We start from the raw sequence: 21,106 nt of genomic DNA, 5'->3' as shown, positions 1-21,106 counted from the left end.
AAAACCGGGACTGAAGACACTCCACCAGTCTGGGCCTCCAAGTCACATGTCTTCAGACCAAGGAATGTGCTCTATATCCCATAATGTCCAACAATGGGCAGAGAGATCTCCTCCTCAGAGTCATAGTTGTTTTTGTTTTTTTTTAATTTTTATTTAAATTCTATACAGTGCACATACAGTGCAATATTGGTTTCAGGAGTAGAATTCAACGATTCATCACTTACCTATGACCTCCAGTGCTCGTCACAGCAAGTGCCTTCCTTAGTACCCATCACCCATCTGGCCCTTCCCCCCCCCCCCGCCCCCACCTTCCTCCATCAACTCTCAGTTTGTTTTCTATGTGAAGAGTCCTCGGAGTTATAGTTTGATAGAGGACTGGAATGGGTGCTTAAAATGGTGGTTGTCTAAAATGGGAGCAGACACCAGCATGAAGCGCTGGCGGAAGGCCCTCACGAGTGTGTGCTCATACTCAACGCAGGGGTGCCAAGGCGGGGTCCCTACTAGGTAGACCCCTCTGCTTTTTCAGTGGATTTGGGAACTTTGATGCAAACTCCAGGTGGTCAACTGATTGCAGTACGCCAGCTGATGTCAGAACAGACTCCAGTTTTTATCCCCAGCCCCAGAAGGCTGTTAGATATTCCATTCGGCTTCTCCACCCCTCAGCTGCCTCTTGTGGACTTGTCTGATGCCCACTGTGGAAAGACGAACTCCACATTTCCTTTTTCTGAATGTTGACCCTATAATTTTTCGTTGCCTGTTGGATCTTCAGTCCTCCAATCAGATGCGTTTCATATCCTGTCCAAAGTCTCTAATTGTCCTCAGTCTGGTAGGCGTTATCCAGTCTACCATCCATGGAAACATAAGTCCCTCTTTCCATAGATTTTTTTTTTTCCATTGTGGGTAAATATACATCGACAGAAAATTTACCACTTCAGCCATTTTAGAGTGTACAATTCAGTGGCATTGAGTACATTTTCAATGTTGTGCAATCATCAGCACTAGTTCCAGAACATTTTCATCACCCTCAAAAGGAAGCCCCATGTCCATTAAAAAGCCACTCCCCATTCTGTCTCTCCCAGTCCCTGGCAACCACTCATGTATTTTCTGTCCCTAGGGATTTGCCTGTTCTGGATATTTTATGTAAATGGAATTGTATAATATGTGGCCTTTTGTGTCTGGCATCTATCACTGGGCATGTTTTCAAGGTCATAGACCTTTATATACAGTGTTTTCTAAATATTCTTCAGTTACTGTTTTGATTTCTTCTTTAATTCAGAAGTCAGTTAAGAGATGACTTTCTAAGTTTTCTTCCAAGTTTTGTTAGTTTTATATTAGTTTTATTCATCCCTATAACACATAGATTTAGTCCACTTCTGTAACATTTTGTGTGCTCTGTTTTATCCTCTGTGTGGTCTGTTTTTGTGCGTCGCTTTCGGGCGATTTGGAAAGTAGTCAGACTATTTTTAGTTCTCCTGGTGGTCATCCTTGTCATTTTAAATCATGTTTAACTAACATTTCTCAATTCGTCATTTTCAGAAAGGAAACGATGTCATTTTCTCTCTCCTAAGAAAAATGGAGTTATTAGTGATTTAAACAATCTCTCTCGCAGCTGCTATGGAAATGGGATGGCCATTTCTTCAAAAAATTAAATGAAGCATTGCCATATGATCCAGTAATCCCAATTCCGGTTGTGTATCCAAAAGAAGTGAGTGAAAGCAGGGACTTGAACAGATATTTGTACACCCATTTTCATGGCAGTGTCGTCGTACACAGTAGCCAAATGACAGAAGCAACCCAAGTGTCCATCAACAGATGAAGAAATAAGCAAAATGCGGGCCATGCATGTAACGGATATTACCCAGCCCTAAAACTAAGGAAGTTCTGAGACACGCCACAACAGGGATAAACCCAAAGACATTATGCCAAGTGAGAGAAGCCAGTCAGAAAAGGAGAAATGTGGGCGCCTGGGGGGCTCAGTCGTTAAGGATCTGACAAGCTCAGGTCATGATCTCATGGTTTGTGCGTTCAAGTCCTGCATTGGGTGAGCTCAAGCCCCACTCTGGGTGAACTCATGGCCCGCTCTGGGTGAGCTTAAGCCCTGCTTAGGGTGAACAGGAGCCCTGCTTCGGGTGAGCCCTGCTTCCCTCTCTCTCCTCTCTCTCTCTTCCTCTCTCTCCCTCTCTCTGCCTCTCTCTCTCTCTCTCTCTCTCTCTCTCTCTCTCTGCCCCTCCTGGGATTCTCTCTCTCTCTCTGCCACACCCTCTCTCTCAGAAAGAAAGAAAGAAAGAAAAAGAAAAATATACTGTAGGATTCCTCTTACACGAGGTTGCTAAAGTAGTCAAATACATAGAGACAGAATGGTGGTTGCAGGGCTGGGAGGAGGGGGCATGGGGAGCTAGTGTTTAACAGATAGGAAGTTTTAGCTGGGGTAGATGGAAAGGTCCTGGAGATGGATGGTGGTGATGGGTGCACAGCAGTGTCAATGTGCTTAATATCAAGGAACCATACACTTAAAAATCATTACAATGGTAGATTTTATGTTATGGATATTTTACCACAATAAAAATGAACAAGCAAACAAACAAGCAAATATCTGTTTCTTTTCCTTCTATTCCCCCCCCCCCCCACCTCCTTTTTTGTGACAATTTTGGGATTTTTTTTATCAACAACAATAAACACAACAACAAAAAGCATTTTCAAGGTTTTTTTTTTTTTTCACGTTTATTCATTTTTGAGACAGAGAGAGACAGAACATGAACGGGGGAAGGTCAGAGAGAGAGGGAGACACAGAATCTGAAACAGGCTCCAGGCTCTGAGCTGTCAGCACAGAGCCCAACGCAGGGCTCGAACTCACGGACCGCAAGATCATGACCTGAGCCAAAGTCGGACGCCCAACCGACTGAGCCACCCGGGTGCCCCCCTTTTTTTTTTAAATGATAATTCTAACACTTGTATTATTTTCCTGGTCAACATAATTATTACAGTTAAGAATGTTCAGGGGTGCGTGGGTGGCTCAGTTGGTTAAGCACCAACTTTAGCTCAGGTCATGATCTCGAGGTTCATGAGTTGGAGTCCCGCTTTGGGCTCTTGTGCTGACAGCTCAGAGCCTGGAGCCTGCTTCAGATTCTGTTGTCCCTCCCCCACTAGAACTCTTGTCTCTCTCTCAAAAATAAATAAAAAGAATGTTTACCTGTATGTTTAAATAGATGTAATGCTTACCACGAGTCTTTTTATACCTCAGTTTCCTCCTATGTAAATTCTTAATTTGGATTCATCTTTTGGCTGTTTTTCTCATGTCTTCAAATAGAGTGGTAGATTTCCTGTTGATGGAATGAATGAGAAGGATTTCACTTCCTGTGTGACACCTTTGGGGGGGGGGGCCCTTCCAGCCTGGGGATGGGACAGCTCCCTGCAATTGTTAGTTCCGGTGCAGCTCTGTCCCTTTTGGTTTCCCTCACTTCTTGCCTAAACCTTGTCAATTGTCTCTTCATGAAATTTCCCTCAATTACCCAGTTTGAGCCAGCTTCTGTTCTGGCTGGGTGATGCAACCTCTCCCCCAAGCACCCCGTACCTCCTGTCCCTTTTCTCTCTTTCAACCCCCTACCCCTCCCCATTCTTTCTTCCTCTTTTTGTCCTCTCCCATTTGAAGTTAGGTGACAGGCGGTCTGTAGGTTAGCATATCACACTCTTCATGCGCTCTGTGGTTGCCCTTGTCCCTGGGTGGTCAAGAGCACAGTATTCCTTCTTTTGAAACAGCTCAGGATTCTGGTGGATTTTCAGAACGTGCAGTCCATCTCCCAGCCTCTCAGAAGCCCCACCCTGGCCAGCAGTCAGACAGGCTCCCAGTCCTGCCCTATGCTTTCTTTCTTATAGACAGCCCATTTTATTTCCTCGTCTGACATCTTGGGAGGGTGTGTGAGACCAAATCTGTTACATCAGTGTCTAGATGAAGCGTTAGCTAGCTCAGGCCAAGACATTATAAGTTGCATTTTTATTGCTTTCCCAATCCTTGTGTGCAGCTTTTATTGTGCTAGGAGTTTAAAATGTAATAAACAAGGAGAAAAAAAATATTTTAAGTCACTCTGGCTAAAGACTCCAGCCTAACAAAATCCTTAACAGACCCTTGTAAGTCCTGTTGCCGGGGAGTATTTGTCCAACAGACCTGGAACAGTTTAAAAAGGAGGAATTGGGGTTTGGTTAACATTAAAGAAACACAAAGATTTTTCATCTGGCTCTGGGGGAGACCAGAGCCACAGAGGGAACAAGAAAAGAAAGAGGGGATTGAGCATTTTTGCAAACAAATGATAAAACTGCCTTTTAAAGAAGGGGGGGGGAACCCCTTGTCCAAACAAGACTTTTGCCAGGGTAGGAAATCATTTCTGCAATTGTTTACAATGCTCAAGCAGCCCGTCCAAAGTCAACATGGCCTGGAAGCGTTGCCCTGGAGCCTCCTGCTCTTTGCCAGCCGCCTGCCAGCTCGGGCTCAGCTATTTCTGGGACTTAGTTCCCTCCCTTGAAAAACAAACTGTGGCCCTCACTGTCATCCCCAATAAAACCCCCAGGTTTTTCAGGCTTAATCATGTTTTCCAGAAGAGTTGTCCAAATTGGGGCCTGGGTGCAAAGAGTTGAGTTTGGGAGAGCGAGTTTGGGGGGGAAGGGGACCTTTCATTTGCAAGGTGCCAAGGTGGAAATTTCCATTGCACTCCAAGATGGCTCCACCTGTGGCTAAGGAAACCCGTTCTGCCTTCAAAGAGGAGACCCTGGCTAGTGAAATTTGTGCCCCTTCCCACAGTTTGTTCCACAAATCTAGAGAAAAGTTTCCTTTTAATAAAAAGCACCATGATTGCTAGTAATAACCTCTTACTTCTGGATACCTCTTTAATATAGATAAATGTCTGTTATCTTATTTGATCTCCACCATGAGAAAGGCACTGTTAATCTCATAAATAAATGAGATTGACTAAATAAAGTTAATCTATGTGTCTCCTTGTTTTCGTGTTAGTAATACAGTCACGTGGTTTGCAAATTTTAAAGTGAAAATAAAGCCCTCCCTTGCACTCTGTCTCCACCTGCCCATAGGTAGCCAGTGTTGTTCATCTCTCGTGTATCTTTCCAGAGGTGCTTTATGCATATAAGCAACTTAGAGTGGTGCCAGGGGAGAGTATCGCACTGAGACAAAGGAGTCCCAGGCCCTAGTCCTGCTTCTGTCTCCAATGTGCTGTGTGACATTGTGTATGCCACTTTCCCTCTCTGGACCTCATCTGTGTCATCTGTGAAACTGGGAATACAAATAGCTAACATTCGGTTGGCTTATATGTACCTGCCACCGTGCCAAGTGCTCCCATATGTATTAGTTGAATTAAGATCACCACAACCGCATAAGGAGGCATCATCAGCCCCATTTATCAGTGACAAAACCAAGACCTAGTGAAATTAAATAACATGTCCAGGTCATAGCTAATTAGAGGAGGAACCTGAATTTTATGAAGCTAGGTAATCTAACAGTAGAGCTCTTAGCCACTCAAACCACTATGATATTCCTCTGCCACTCATTGATGACATTGACAATACCAAATGATGGCTTGAGGCAGGAGGTTGTCCCAGAGCTGTTCCTTCCAAGTCTGCTATCAGGAACTGGTTCCAGTTCCTGTGAAGCTGTGGCCAGGCAGCTCTGACTCACTCAGCCCCATTTAGATGGGATGGTGGACAGCTGGCGAAGAGCAGGAGACAGCAGGGCAAGGCTCAGGCACGAACCCTGATGTCAGTCCCCTGCCTCCCTCCTGGGCACCAGGACAACTCCTTAAAAACAATCATTTTAAAATTTTTATCAAAAGTAGTAATGCACATATTTAAAAAGCCAACTAATATTTGAAGGCTTATAGCAAAAAGCATCAGAGAACAACCGCTTTTAACCCTTCTGGCTACTTTTTTATGTATTTATCTCCATTATTATAAATCCGGGGTTTACTTTTTCTGTAAGAGTGCAAACTTTTCCCATAAAGGGCCACATAGGAAATATCTTCAGCTTTGTGGGCCAGTATGTTGCAACCGCTCAGCTCTTCTTGTAGCTACAAAGCAGCTGTAGGTAAACGAGTGGGTGTAGACATATCCCAGTACAACCTTATTTACAAAACCAGAATTGGCCAGTGGGACATCATTTGCTGACACCTGTTCTAATTGCTTAAACTTCTCTTCCTCAATATTCTTGATGTGTAAGTTTAGGGATTACCTGTTCATTTTCTATTGTGGTAGATAACAATTGACCTTTCTTAAACAGCTCCCCTTTCTGTAGTTGTTTATGCTCCTAAGCCATGCTAATAGAGTGATATTGTAATTATCAGTGAAATCAGTATTCAATGTTTGCTTATTATGACTGAGTAAATACTGTTCTTTACTGAGTCAAATAATGTACCATGTGACATTTCCTTTCTCATATAGGCTTTATTTTTACCTGGAGTTGATAAGGCTCTCATTCTTTTTTTTATTTGCATGGTTTCTTTTACCTTCAACAGCCCCTGTTGGACAATTTTCTACATGGGTAAGCAGATAATGTGTCAAATGTCTCTTTTTTTCAGTGCCATTGTTTTACCAGAGTCTCTCCTAGAGCATTCTAGCCTCCTGCTCCACTGTGGACTGCTCCCTTGAGCTTGGGCTCAGATCCTATCCCAGGGCTTTCTTTCTGCACTTGATCTCTTTTCTGTGTTGGATCTCTTTTCCCCAGATGTGATGTCTTCTTCTCTGACTTACTTCCTCATTTTGCTGGAGCACATCCTCTAGTAGCTGTCCGAGAAAGGGAACATGGGAGATAAAATGGTGAAGTTTGGTATATCTGAAAATGCCTTTAATTTAACATCACTGTTGAATGATAATTTTGTAGAATGGGGAGTTCTAGACTAGAAATTACCTTTGTCTCAATATTTTGAGAGATACAGGTTGTTAGAAGTCTGCTACATTTTTGATCCTTCTTTGCATGCAATCTTTTTTCCCCTCAAGAAGTTTTTATGTTCTTCTTTTTATTCCTAATGTTCTAAAATTTCTAGTCATTGTGCCAGGCACTCAATAGACCCTTTCAATTTGGACATTCATGTCCTTCAGGTCTGAGAAATTTCTTTGTAATATTTCTTTCATAATTTCCTTCCCTCCATTTTATTTTTTCTTTCTTTCTGACACTCCAATTCATTGGCTTTTAGACCTCTTGGATTGTCCCTTAATTTAAAAATGTTCTTTGTAGGGCGTCTGGGTGGCTCAGCCAGTTAAGCGTCTGACTCTTGATTTCAGCTCAGGTGACAGTCTCATGGTTTGTAAGTTTGATCCCTGCATCGGGCTTTGGGATGACAGTGTGGAGCCTGCTTGGGATTCTCTCTCTCTCTCTCTCTCTCTTTCTCTCTCTCTCTCTCTCTCCCCCTCTCTTTCGGCTCCTTCTGCACATGCTCTCTCTCAAAACAAATAAATAAATTTTTAAAAAAGTGTTCTATTTTCTGCCTTTATCTTTTTATTTTTGGAAGAATTTCCTAGACTATTCCTTCCAGTATTTCCATTTAAATTATTTTTATTCTAGCTACCATACTTTAGATTTCTCAAAGCTCCATCTTGTTCTCTGTTGCCTTTTTTTTTTAATGTTTATTTACTTCTGAGGGAGACAGAGAGCCGGCAGGGGAGGGGCAGAGAGAGAAGCGGACAGAGGATCTGAAGCGGGCTCTGCTGACAGCAGAAAGCCTGATGTGGGGCTTGAACTAATGAACCAAGAGATCATGACCTGAGCTAAAGACAGACGCTTAACCGACTGAGCCACCCAGGCGCCCCACTCTGTTGCTTTTTATAGTATTGTTTTCTTTTTATGCATTCACAATCTCCTCTCTTACTCTTCTGAGAATATCAAGTATGGATGGGACATTTTTATTTGTGTTATTCTGCTCCCTGCATTGTCCTTGTCTCCCCCAAGTTCTTGTTTTCCTTTTGTTTTATTCTGTCTTAAGTGTTGGAGGCTTTCTTCAACTTATTGAATCTTTGTCTCTTCTTATTAAAGAGTGAGTCACCGAAAAGCTTTATGGAAGTTCTGTTGTCATAGAGAGGGCTGCCAACTGGTGATCCTCACCGAAGGAGACGGAGCAGGCCGAGTATTTTCTGGAGGAGATGCCTAAGTGTCATTGTCAACCAAACTTGTTGTTTTCAGCCTTCTCTTTGCCTTCTGCATTACCAGGTCCCCCAGTCACTGAGCCTCTCTGGCTTGCTTCTCGTGGTATCACCGATGTATATAATCTCTTCGGAGTCAGCTGCTTCTACTCTGATATGACTGACTGGGCTGTCTACCAGCTTTTCATCCTCCCAGCATGTTGACCAACCCTTTCCCCTGTTGTTTCCATTCTTGTGCTCTTGTCTTTGTGGGCTTAGAGTTTGTTCTTAGTACAATACCACCCCCCCCCCCAAAATGGCCTTTTGGCTTCCATCCAAGGAAGTCTATTATCCGCACACAAGCAAGAGTGGTCCTTTAAAATGTAAGTCACAAAGGGCGCTTGGGGGGCTCAGTCGGTTAAGGGTCTGACTCTTGATTTCAGCACAGGTCGTGATCTCACTGTTTGTGAGTTCAAGCCTCGCATGGGGAGTCAGCACAGAGCCTGCTTGCTATTCTCTCTCTCGCCCTCTCTCTGCCCCCCCCACGAATGCTTTCTCTCTCTTTCTTTCTGTCTCTCTCCCTCTCTCTTTCTCTCTCTCTCTCTCTCCCTCTCTCTCTGAAAAATCAATAAACATTAAAAAAAAATTTTTTAAATAAAATGTGAGTCACAATACCAACATGTGGATATTCCATAGGATGCTGCCCTAACCTCTTTAATAGTCAAAGTGTGATGAAGAAGTGAGCAGGGATAGGGTGAGAGATGGTCCTAGATTTAAAATATTTACGAGACATACTAACAAAATGCAATGTGTGTTCCTGAGTTACACAAACCAGCTGTAAAAAGGCATTTTGGGGGCGCCTGGGTCGCTCAGTCGGTTGAGTGTCCGACTTCGGCTCAGGTCACGATCTCACGGTTCATGGGTTCGAGCCCCGCATCCATCTCTGTGCTGACAGCTCCGAGCCTGGAGCCTGCTTCGGATTCTGTGTCTCCCTCTCTGCCCCTCCCCTGCTCACATTCTTTCTCTCTCTCTCAAAAATAAATAAAAAACTTAAAAAAAAAAGGCATTTGGAGCACTTGGTTAAATTTGAATATAGATATGAAAGAATCATTAATTTTGTTAGGAACAAGCCTGGTATCATGGTTGTGCGGGAAATGTCTTTATTTTCTAGAGATGCATATTTAATTATGATGAAGCACCATGATGTCTGAAAATTTGCTTTAAAAAACTCAGCAAAAAAAAAAAGCGAACATGGTAAAATGTTTAAATGTAAATGTTTAAGTGTTAATGTTTAAATCTGGGTGATAGGTATACATTATCTACTTTCCCTACTTTTACATACGTTTGAAATTTGTTTTTAAAGGAGAGAGGTGAGGGGGGAGTAATATGCTGCTTAAGCTTTTCCGTGGCTTCTCAATTCCTTAAAGTAGAACCCAAAGCTCTTAAGGCGGCCTTCAAAGCCCTGCAAGGTCTGGGCCCCACCTGCCCCTGGACCTCAACCTCTGCTGCTTTGCCCTGTTCCCAGGATCCCAACCACACTAGCTTCCTCCTTGTCCTTACCAAGCCCATTACTGCTCTCTCGGGGTCATTACTGTGACTCTCACCTCTGCCTGGCATGTTCTCCCTGTATCCCCATAGTCAGTGGGGAACCCCTGCCTCGTTCTGGTTTCTGCTTTGACATCAGCTGATCAGAAAGACCTTTTTTGACACTTTACCTAAAAACGACACTCCCCCCCCCCCCCCACTTCTCCACACCATTTCCCATTCCCCTTTCCCTGCTTTTGTTTCTTTATAGCATTTATTATCACCTGCCTTTTTTTAAAAAAACATTTTATTTTTAGGTAACCTCTATGCCCCACATGGGGCTCAAACTCATGACTCCAAGATCAAGAGTCACGTGCTCCACTGACTGAGCCAGCCAGGCACCCCTATCACCTGCCTTAAAAAGAAAATTCTGATAAAATGTACGTATGTGAAATTTGCCATTTTGACCATTTTAAAGTGTAGAATTTGGTGACATTAAGTGCATTCACATCTCTGTGCACCATCACCAGCATCCATCTCCAGGACGTTTTCATCTCCTCCAGCTGAGACTCTGGTTTGTATAACTCAGAAACACACATCAAACACTAGTTCCCCCTTCCTCCTTCCCCTGGCCCCTGGCAACCACCATTCTACTTTCTGTCTCTATGAATTTGACTAGTTTAGAGACCTCACGTAGGTGGAATCATACAATATTTGTCCATCTGTGTCTGGCTTATTTCACTTAGCATCATATCTTTAAGGTTCATCCACGTTGCAGACTGTGTGAGAATTTTGCAGCCCCTGCTGTTTTGTGTATTTGTCTATTCGTTTGCTTACTGTTGTTGTTGTCCGCCTCCCACTCTCCAGCAGGAGGTATGGTCCTCGGGTGCAAGAGCTTTGCCTGGTTCGCTCACTCACCTACCGCCGTGCCTGGGCATGAGGATGCATTTAATAAATATTTGTTGAGTAACTTGACTCCCATTGGGGCAATCTTTTTTTGCATAGAGCTGGCCTTCTCTGAGCAAGACTTGCCCATTCAGCAAGCACTTTTTGGCCTCCACCGTGCTGATGGAGTGGCAGAGAATAAAAGAAAGAGAAGACAATGAAGCCAATGTAGCTGAGAAGGTAAGAGAGATAGAGTGGATACATGCTTTCATGGTTTGTTTGTTTCTGCCCAACATTTGCTCCTGTTTTTCTGATGATAGGAATGGAATTTTCCCTTGAGGAATCTTCCTTCCCTTCATCTTATCCTGGGTTTCAAGGAAATGCAAGCAACCCAGGCCTGGGATTTTTGTGGCAACCGTTGGGAAACACAGGCACCATTGCACTGAGACTGTAAAACTGGGAGGATGTTACCCAGAGTTATGATGACTCCCTGCATTGAAATGGCAATTGAAAGAATGAAAAAACATTCAAGTAACGATCGGTAGGAGACCAAAGTGCCTTCCAAACCCAAAGGTGACCCTTAAATGGTTGTTTTTTGGCTACAATAGAGGCTAGTGAGAGAGAGAGAGAGAGAGAGAGAGAGAGAGAGAGAGCTACTTTCTAGGGCGGGGGGTCAAGGAGAGTATGAAGGTTGGAGGTTTTCAAAGCTTTGTGTGGGAGGTTCTGCCAGTTACCCACCCAAGTCCAGCTCCCTTCCTTCCCAGGCACATGGCTAGATTCTATTTCCCAGCCCCCCCACTGCCCCCCTGCAGTGAAGGGTGGCCATGTGACCAGATTCTGTACAGAAGAATGTGAGTGGTGATGATGCGTGACGTGCGGGGACTCGGGCCTTAAGATCATGGAATGTCTCCTCCTCTTTTCCTTTCCCACCAGCTGGCACCCAGGTACAGTCAGGGAGACCATAAGCGGGCTCTGGAGATGGCAGTGCAACAACCTGGAAGGAACCTGGGACTTGACAGTCTGTGTGAGAGAAAGTTCATCCTTTTGCTCCCTAGGCCATCCTTCTATCAGACCTCTTCATTACAGCAGCTCAGAGCCTTGCCCTGACATCTGGCATGGGCCATCATGGCTAGGGCATCCATTTCTCAAAGTTCGTTTCCTTTTTAAAAACAATAGGCAGTTGTGGCAGGGTGGGAAAAGCCCTAGACTCAAAGTGAAGAAGTTTGCGTCGTGAAAATAATTAACATTATGTGCTTTGCATTATATCTGACAAAGGTTTCCTCTGTGAGACCTGGTTTCCTCATCCCTACGATGGCAAGCCACAGAGGAACGAGGAGTTCTGGTGACAGTTCCATAAACTGTCAGGTGTCACACAAGTGGGAGGGTCTCTTGGCATCCGGAGCAGGGGCTCCATCTCCACTGAGAGGCAAGGTGGGGTCATCTGAAGAGGAGCCAGGCAACAAAAGTGGTTGGAATCTGCTGCCTGGCCGCCTAGACCGATTGCATGCGAGAGGTCATCAGCGGACTGCGCTCTGAGTCAACTAACTGTAAAAATAGGCGGCATTATAGGTACAGTGAGAGCCTGTATGACACCTCACGTTATGGAGAACAATCCCCACAGAGGGGTGCTGCATTGAAATAACAGCTGTGGCAGTCAGGAGGCCGCCTTCTGAGATGCATGCTGGAGTTTGGCTCTAAATGCCAACATCCTTAGCTAATCTAAGTAATGCATGAGCAGGAAGAATTTGGTGGCTGGGAGCCCAAGTGGAGTTGTATAAAGAACCCTTAAGAGCAGCTAGTAACCTCGGAGCAGTAGGCTCCAGTGCAAGATGGGAAACATAACATTTAATAAAATCTGGGGGTGGGGGGAGCAGGGGTGCCGAGAGGGCTGGGGGTGGGGTCTTGGGTCTTGGCAAGAGGCAGGCTGCTACGGGGCCCCTGGCAGGGTCTCTGCCACACCACAGATGGTTTTTGTCTCTGTGGTTCATTCGTCCTGGGTGAGATGGGCCCGCTCCGAGTCAGGAGTCCCAGATTAGAAGGTCTACCACTCCCTCCACTCCCTCATTAAAGAGGGGCTCAGCCAAAAGATTTGGGGGGGAAGATGTATCTCCTACCGAGAAGGGAGGCAGCCTCTTACCCCTGACGTGATAACCCTGTGATTTTTAAACGTTGTTATTATTACTTTTTTACCTTGTGATTTTTTTGAACTGGAAAATCGTTCCAGAGATCGCCTCGCCCATGCCCCGCCTCCCCCCTACCATCTCTAGCTCTCACTTTACAGTTTGTGGAAACTGAGGCCCCACGGTCACACAGCCAGTTAGGGTCCTTCGAGATCATCTCCTCCAATCCAAACCACCGGTCCCTACCCTGTTATTTGACAGACATGGATACTGAGGCACAGGGAGAGTGACAAACTGGATTTCATGGCTGGAGGGAGAGGAGTGGCCAGGTTCCCTGGTCCAAACCCAGGCAGTTTTGATCCCCATAGGTCAGCATCTCCCAGCTGAGAGCGATGATCGTCAAAGGCCCCTCTCCTGCTTTGACTCAATGGGTCTCCCTGCAGCCGTTAGCAGCCAAGGAGGGAAGCCCTCAGGACAGGGAGTGCTCAGCTGTCCATATTGGGCCAGACGCCTGCCCTTGAAGCAGTCGGCTGTGCCAGGAGGCAGGACAATTGCAGGTGATGGCAGCTCTTTCAATAATGCAAGTAGATGGAGCCAAGGGGAGGTAGTTCCAGAAGAAGGGATGCCGAGCAGACAATTCTCATGGACATGTACTGCAGCCTCCTTAACCTCGACTCTCCTCATCTGTAAAATGGGGACAGTAATTGTGCCCAGCCTACAGGGCTGTCATGAAGAGTAAACAGTGTAATATATACAAAGTCTGCTTTATGTAAGCACCTAATACATATTAGTTCCTGTCTCCCTTCATTTTTTTTTTTTTTCAGGAGCATTTCTGAAATTGGAAGCTGTCCCCTACACCAAACATGCTAATAGAGGAAGTGAAAATTTGGCCTGAAAACTCCAGTTTGAAGAAGGCGAGTGACATGATCTAATTTTTAATGTTTCAAGATCCCTCTGGAGGCTGGGTGGCACAGGGTCAGGAAAGGAGGCAGGGGTGGGAGCAGGGAGAAGGGTTACGGAGCCATTACAATAGCCCAGGTGCGTGGTGCTCCTGGCTTGGTGCAGGGGAGTAGCCGTGGAGATGGGGAGAGGAGGGTCAGACTGGAGACGCTCTGAAAGGAGAGCTGACAGCATTTGGCTGTGGGGAATAAAAGGCACCCACAGTCCATAAGGTGCCTCAGTTTGGGGCTTCCCTGATTATTTAAAAAAATGTATTATTTTCAGCTTCTTTTTCCTAAGATTTTTTGGCTGCTTTTTAAAAAAAAAAATTTTAAAGTTTATTTTTGAGAGACAGAGAGCAGGGGAGGGACAAAGAGAGAGGGGGACACAGAATTCAAAGCAGGCTCTGAGCTGTCAGCACAGAGACGGATGAGGGGCTCGAACCCACGAACCATGAGATCAGGACCTGAGTCAAAGTCAGACGCTCAACCGACTGAGCCACCCAGTCGCCCCTTTTTTTCTTCTTTTAATATATTGTGCTTATTTTTGAATAGTCAACCCTTTCACATGATCCAAAGTGAAGATGTAAAAGGGATACAGTGGGCCTCCTCCCTCCGCCAACCTCCAGGTCCCCTCTCTGGAAGAAACCCAAATATTGAATGTAACACTATCATTGCAGGGGTATTTTATGCATGTAGAAGGAAATAAATATATAGGGACACACATATATATGGATGACATACACACACAGAAATGTAGATATATTTCTGCCTTTTTACACAAATAATGATGTATTATACACATTTTTCTGCACCCTGATTTTTCTACTTAAGGATATATCTTGGGGCTCCTGGGTGGCTCAGTAGGTTAAGCATATGATTCTTGGTTTTGGCTCGTGATCCCAGGGTTGTGGGATGGAGCCCCGCATTGGGCTCTGGGAGCCTGCTTGGCATTCTCTCTCTCTCTCTCTCTCTCTCTCTCTCTCGGCCCCCCCCCCACTCACTCTCTCAAAAATAAAAATAAAAATAGGGGCGCCTGGGTAGCTCAGTTGGTTGAACATCCAACTTGGGCTCAGGTCATGATCTTGCCACTTGTGAATTCGAGCCCCATGTCAGGCTGTGTGCTGACAGCTCAGAACCTGGAGCCTGCTTTGGATTCTGTGTCTTCCTCTCTCTCTGCCCCTCACCTGTCTGCGCTCTCTCTCTCTCTCTCTCTCTCTCTCAAATATAAATAAACGTTTAAAAAATTTTAAACTGAAAATAAAAATGAAGGGGCACCTAGGTGGCTCAGTTGGTTAAGTGTCTGACTTCGGCTCAGGTCATGATCTCGCGGTTCCGTGAGTTCCAGCCCCACGTCGGACTCTGTGCTGACAGCTCGGAGCCTGAGCCTGCTTCAGATTCTATGTCTCCTTCTCTCTCTGCCACTGCCCTGTTTGCTCTCTCTGTCTCTCAAAAAAAATATGTATCTTGAAAATTGTCTCTGACTTAATTATATAACAAATTACCCCCAAACTTAGTGGCTTCCCACAGCCACACTCCTATCTCTGTTTCGGTGGGTCAGGAACCTGGGTGCTGTTAACCTGGATCATCTGCTCAGGGCCCCTTACAGGTTGTCATCAAGGGGTCGGTGTGGTTCACAGTCATCTCAAGGCTCCACTGGCATCAGACGCCAAGCTCACTTGTGAGATTGTTGGCAAGATTCAGTTCCTTGGGAGCTGTTGGACCCAGTGGCTTCCTTCCTCTGAGGTCCTGGCCACGTGGGCCCTCCAGTATGGCAGCATGCAAGTGAGAAGTCCCGGGCTTTCAGAGCCGAATCTTGCATAATTTAGTTGTTAGGAGAAGGCATTAAGTCTCGCTGCCCCTCACCCTCAGCCCAGCCACCACGCACACGCACACGCATTCACACACACGAGGAGGGATTGCACAAGGGTGTAAATGCCAGGAGGCGGGGATCACTGGGATCTATTACAAAAGCTGCCCACCACAATTCTCCAGCGGTCTCTAATAAAAAGCATGTTCTGTCTGTCCCAACCTCCCATCATATGGATGGGCCCTTGTCCCTTTAACCGGGACTCTGCTGATGGGTTGACGAGGTAGTCTTTCACTCCCACTGGTCGGGAAGCTCACGGCAGCAGGGGTCTTGTGTACATGGTGCGTGTGGCTGGCACTCAGCTAACACCGTGCTCCTTCACATATGTGGAGGGTAGAGAAAGGTTTCTCAGTTCTGTCTTAGTCAAGAGCGCACTGAGTAATAAACTGTTGCTTGTTCTTTGGGGAACCGTGAGTTATTTGAACACAGGTTTTGGAAGATTTGGGGGACTCCATCTAGAGGACTGCAGAAAGCACATTCAGACGTGATTGTCTCCCAGAAGAGAAACCCTGAAAAGGGCCTGGACCAGACTGGGCTGGACACACATCGTGTATACGCAATATCCTGAACTGGACTGATCTTGGGCCATTCTGTATTTCTGTAGTTGTCCTGCTGTCCACACACAGCAAGACCATGGCCTTGGTAAATTCCACCAAAGGAAAGTTCCCATTGCCAGTCATCCTGGAAGAAAGATTATCCTGGGGCAGAAACTGAGGACTCAGGATGGGGGCCTTTGGGATGACAGAGAAGTTCTCTCCCTCTCTCTCTCTCCTGATTTTAGTCTGCCCTACGAGTGAAGACATGCTCCATGCCGCTCCAGAAGTGGAGCTGAGCTGGACCCTGCCATGTGAAGCAAGCTGGGCCTGGATAGGTAGGTGACCCTATGAGATTACCTGGACACGAGCATGGGATCTGTGAGCTCTGAGAAAAACCACACGAATCAAGGTTGTGAGCATTGCTCTGTTTTACACGTCTTCTGTGGTCCCCAAGTCTTGTCAGCTCCTGCTAGAAGCTGGACCTGGTTTCTGGTTAAGTATGATACATGGAGAAAAGGGGCCTAACCATGCTTGGAGTTGAGTGGCTAAGACGAGGCCAGAGTGTGGGCTCAGGGCTGGTGGCTACCCATAGAGGGTGGCCATGTCCCCCAGGGTGGGAGTCATAGAGGGTGTGGGATCCGCTGAGGAGGCTGGAGGGCAAGCTCTGGGGCTGGTATCGTCCACCACTGAGGAGCTCTCCAAAATAGCTCAGGACACTCTGCAGGGGCTGAGCTCCCATGTGGGCCAGCAGGGTTCAAAGGAATTGTAATTTGAGTATTTCATGGAGTAAGACAGTTTATTATCCTTGGCTGGGGAAGCTTGAACACAGCCATTCTATTAGATGTTGTAGTAGGAAAACAGATAATACGAATAATCCAGTGCATCAACATTTTAATGGAACTTTTCACTTTACAAAGCATTTTTACATGTGCCATCTCTAGTTGATCCTCAAATAATCCTGTAAGGTGTGTAGAACAAGCATGAGATTAGCTGGTCTTATTCATTCTGAGGATGAACCATATGAAATTCCATATTTACAGGTCAAATGGAGGTTAGATGTTGACAATGTATATGGTTCAGCCTAACAGTATTATACGCATCATAATTTAAATTATTAATAAGTAACTACAATAATAGGTAGGCTTTTTCTTAAGTGCCTGGAATATTGCTAAACTCTTAGCATGTTTTATCTGATTTCGTTCTCACAAGAACTCTGTGAAATGGGTACTGTGGTGATTATAGCTGCGTTCCTCCCAGGGCCCCCATCAGGGCCCCACGCCCATTCCCAGCTGCTGGAAACACTGGCCACAGCTCCTTCCCTCACTGGGAATTGTCCTCGGCCACAAGCTGCTGCCTGCACCAAGGTGAGGCCCGGCCTCAGAGGGCAGCCCATGACTGGCTGACGCGGGCGTGTAAAGGCTGGGCCTCCTTGCCTCACTTTGGGACCCGCTAAAGGGCCATCCCAGCTCAGAGGCCCCTGTAGGATCAGCTGAGGACCCAGCTGCACCCCCACTGGGGGTCAGCTTTCTTCTTCCCAGGCCGGTCCTCTCGCTTACGGTGTGTCTCCCAAGAGCACTGCCTGCTTAACCTTATTCAGACAGTTCTCCACCTCAGAGCCTGCTTTCAGGGAACCTAACCCAAGACAGCTGGTGCCAGAAGTGGTCCAAGAAAGCGGATGTGGGAATTGGGAGAGGGGTCATTTGCCACCTGGCCATCAGTGAAGACCTCATCGCCGGTATAGAAAGGAAGGCTGGTCCCCTGCACGCTGTAACTTCGTGATTATCAGGCCTCCCTGCCCGTGATCTGGGATGAGATGCGGGTGGAAGGAGTCATGGTGGCTGGTGCAACGTCTCTGGACATTGAGGGAAGTAGTGAGTATAAGGACCATGGAAATGAATGAGTGTGGCAGAGCCCGCTGGTTTGCTAAAGAGGGATAATGACAGCGTCAAAGGGAAAAATCACCAAGGCCAAAAGCAAAAGCCAGAGGGCAGCCCCTGGGGTAGCATGGAAGGAAATCCCTCCTGCAGACGGAGGACCAGGCTTAGGACTTTGTGCTAAAAGTAGCAGAGCTCCAGGGAAGATGGACTTCTCAGTTCTGATAGGCCTCGTATGCCAAGATCAGAGCCTGTTAGGAAAGAGGTGGGATCCTAATACTCGAGTTGGGGATATAGGAGTAGATGCAGTTGAGAATCTTGAACTCAGATTTTCTGAATCCACTGGGCCCGCAGAAGGGGCCCACTTCCTGTTGACAACAAGTGGTCCCTCTTTATGGGAGATTTAAATGCAGTTTAAAATGAGGGAGTACCCTGCAGGATAATGCTCACCTCCCTCAGAACCTGCCTTCACCTCCTTTCTGACTATCCGATGGACACCAAGAGTCAGATCCCAACTGTGTTGGGCCTGCTAAGGGAGGAGAGGGGCACTTCACTGAAGGAGCCACCAGATCTGGCTGATACTTCTGGGCGATATGTATACACAGAACTGAATCCTGAAGGACCAGATCCAGAGAAGAAGAAAATAGGGATGCCTGGGTGGCTCAATAGGTTAAGCCTCCAACTTCAGCTCAGGTCATGATCTCGCATCCGTGAGTTTGAGCCCCGCATCAGTCTCTGTGCTGATGGCTCAGAGCCTGGAGTCTGCTTCAGACTCTGTGCCTTCCTCTCTGTCTGCCCCTCATCCACTCACATTCTGTCTCTCTCTTTCTCAAAAATGAATTAAAAAAAAATTTTAAGTAAAAAAATAGAAGAGGAAAATAAAGCTGGACAAGAGCAGGTGTTGATATGAAAGTACCCTCCTATGATGCAGGAGTTAACTCCTGGCAAGAAACCCAGGAGACAGTGCTAATATACTTTTTAGATGGATTTTAGAAGCTTAGGAAAAGCAGGGTTTCATGTGAAGTAGAAATGTTAGAATAGCCATGGCAGGGGTGCCTGGGTGGCTCAGTTGGTTGAACATCTGACTCTTGGTTTTGGCTCACATCATGATCTCACAGTCCATGGGATCCAGCTCTGCATTGGTCTCTGTCCTGACAGCAAGGAGCCTGCTTGGGACTCTCTCTCTCTCCCTCTTTCTCTGCCCCTCCCCAACTCACACATGCTCTCTCTCTCAAAATAAATAAGTGAACATAAACAAAAAAAAAGAATGGGCATGGCAGACAGTGGAGGGAGAAGTCAAAAGGCTCAGAGAACTGGGAAAGGAAAGCTTGAGTGTTTGTAGCACACAAGTTCAGAAAGTCCACCGGCCAGTTGTTCTGGAGAACAGTCTACTTATCGAAGCAATAAGGAATGGGCTGGTGAGGGGAGCACCACCTTTCGGGGACAGTAGGAGACGCTGTTGCAGAACTGGGCTCCCTGATACCCACAGGGATTATGGGATCCCAAAATAATAGAGGTCGGGTGGTGGTGCCGAAACTTTAGAACCCGGGTGGGCATGATTATTGCAACGAGCAGCAAAATCAGAGTAGCAGTCAGAAGGGCCTGACCCACAGAGGCTATGGAGACCATAATAGAATACAGTGTTTCCAGAGGCAAGATAGATGGGTGGCCCACAGTGTATTGTCTACTTTAGACAATCAAAAGAAATCAAGGATGATTGATCAGGGAGCCAAGGCAGCTGCCCCCAGTAAAAGGTCACGATTCTCTACCCTGTTTCTGGACCTGAGCCATGGACTGAAGGTCTGCAACATTATGGCGAATGTATTTGGTAGTATTTCCCCATGCCCAGTCCTTTCCAGAAAGAATCCATGGCTATTACTCGTGTAACTGAGCATGAGAAAGGGGAACTGGCAAGGAATTTGAAGAATTGTTGGCCACAGGGTCTGCACTATCACTGCACTGATATTTGGTGACCCAAGTGCCGTTATGCACCCCCTCCTGCTCCATTAGAGCGAGCAGAATGGGAGCCAGGTAGTAACGGAGCCCTGGCTTAGGTCTAGGTCTCAGTGAATTCAGTGGGGTCCCTGGGTGCCCTGTGCTTATTTCCCTGTGCCCGAGTGTATAACTGGAATGGACATACTTGGTAGTTAGTAGAACCCCGATATTGGTTTTTTGGCCTATGGAATAAGAGCTAGTATATAGTAAGGAAGTCCAGTTGGAAGTCTCTAAAACTGCACCCCCCCCCCCAGCCCGGATACTAAATCAAATACATGACTATGTCCCAGGGCAGATGGGAGGAATCGGTGCCACGCTCAAAGAAGACAGGAAGCAGAGATGGTGGTCTCTGTCATATTCCCTTTTAATTTACCAGCCTAGCCCCTGCAAAAACTGTATAAAATGGCTGAGGAGGGTAAACTACCACAAACTTAACCAAGTACTAACCCCAATCGTTGCTGTTGTGCTAAGTATGGTATCTTTGCTGGAGCTGATCAACACAACCTCCAGAACATGGTGCATGATTGTGATCTGTTTATTGCCTTCTTTCTATCTCTAGAAGAAAGAAGAATCAAAAGCAGTTCACATTCACATGGAGCAGAGAACAGGATCCGCTTGCGTCTTGCATCAGGGCTATGTTAATTCTCTGCCTTCTATCATAATGTAGTCTGAAGGGACTTAGACCATCTGGACAATTCTGCAGAATATCACATTAGTGTGCCATATCAATGACGCCATGTTAATGAGACCGAATGGGCAAGAAGCAATACGTATGATGCATTCACTTTCGAGGGTGGGAAATAAATCCTACCCAGATGTGGGGCCAAGAAACGTCAGTGAAGGGGCGCCTGGGTGGCTCAGTCAGTTAAGCGTCTGACTTCAGCTCCGGTCATGATCTTGCAGTTTGTGAGTTTAAGCCCTACGTCGGGCTCTCTGCTGGCAGCTCAGAGCCTGGAGCCCACTTCGGATCCTGTCTCCCTCTCTCTCTCTCTGTCCCTCCCCCATTTGCACTGTCTCTCTCTCTCAAAAATAAATAAACATTAAAAAAAGAAAGAAAGAAATGTCAGTGAAGCATATAGAGGTTCAGTGGCCTAGGGACAGCCTGTCCAAAGCAAGGAATGTAGAGGACAACTGGTGGGCACCTTGCCAGCACAAGTGAGTCTGAGCTTGCATGAAACTGTCCCCCACAGCTGCGGCTGATGTCACAAGCAAGTTGAAGGGATGAGACACAGGGCACCCAAGATGTCTGCTG

At 46.3% G+C, this 21,106-nt stretch overlaps 1 long non-coding RNA gene across 2 annotated transcripts in view; it reads left to right on the top strand.

The window, feature by feature from the left end:
- Positions 1-13,556, top strand: part of LOC123582824 — a 57,217-nt gene extending 43,661 nt beyond the window's left edge. For both annotated transcript variants that reach the window (XR_006704591.1, XR_006704592.1), the window contains exons 3-4: positions 10,642-10,761; positions 13,466-13,556. This is a non-coding gene — a long non-coding RNA (uncharacterized LOC123582824). The remainder of the gene's footprint in view (positions 1-10,641; positions 10,762-13,465) is intronic.
- Positions 13,557-21,106: the final 7,550 nt, after the last annotated feature.

This window comes from Leopardus geoffroyi, chromosome B3, assembly GCF_018350155.1.
Source record: "Leopardus geoffroyi isolate Oge1 chromosome B3, O.geoffroyi_Oge1_pat1.0, whole genome shotgun sequence".
In the NCBI taxonomy this organism is placed as follows: Eukaryota; Metazoa; Chordata; class Mammalia; order Carnivora; family Felidae; genus Leopardus; species Leopardus geoffroyi.
Note: the sequence above shows the minus strand (reverse complement) of the source record. Positions and strands in the feature narration are given on the sequence as shown.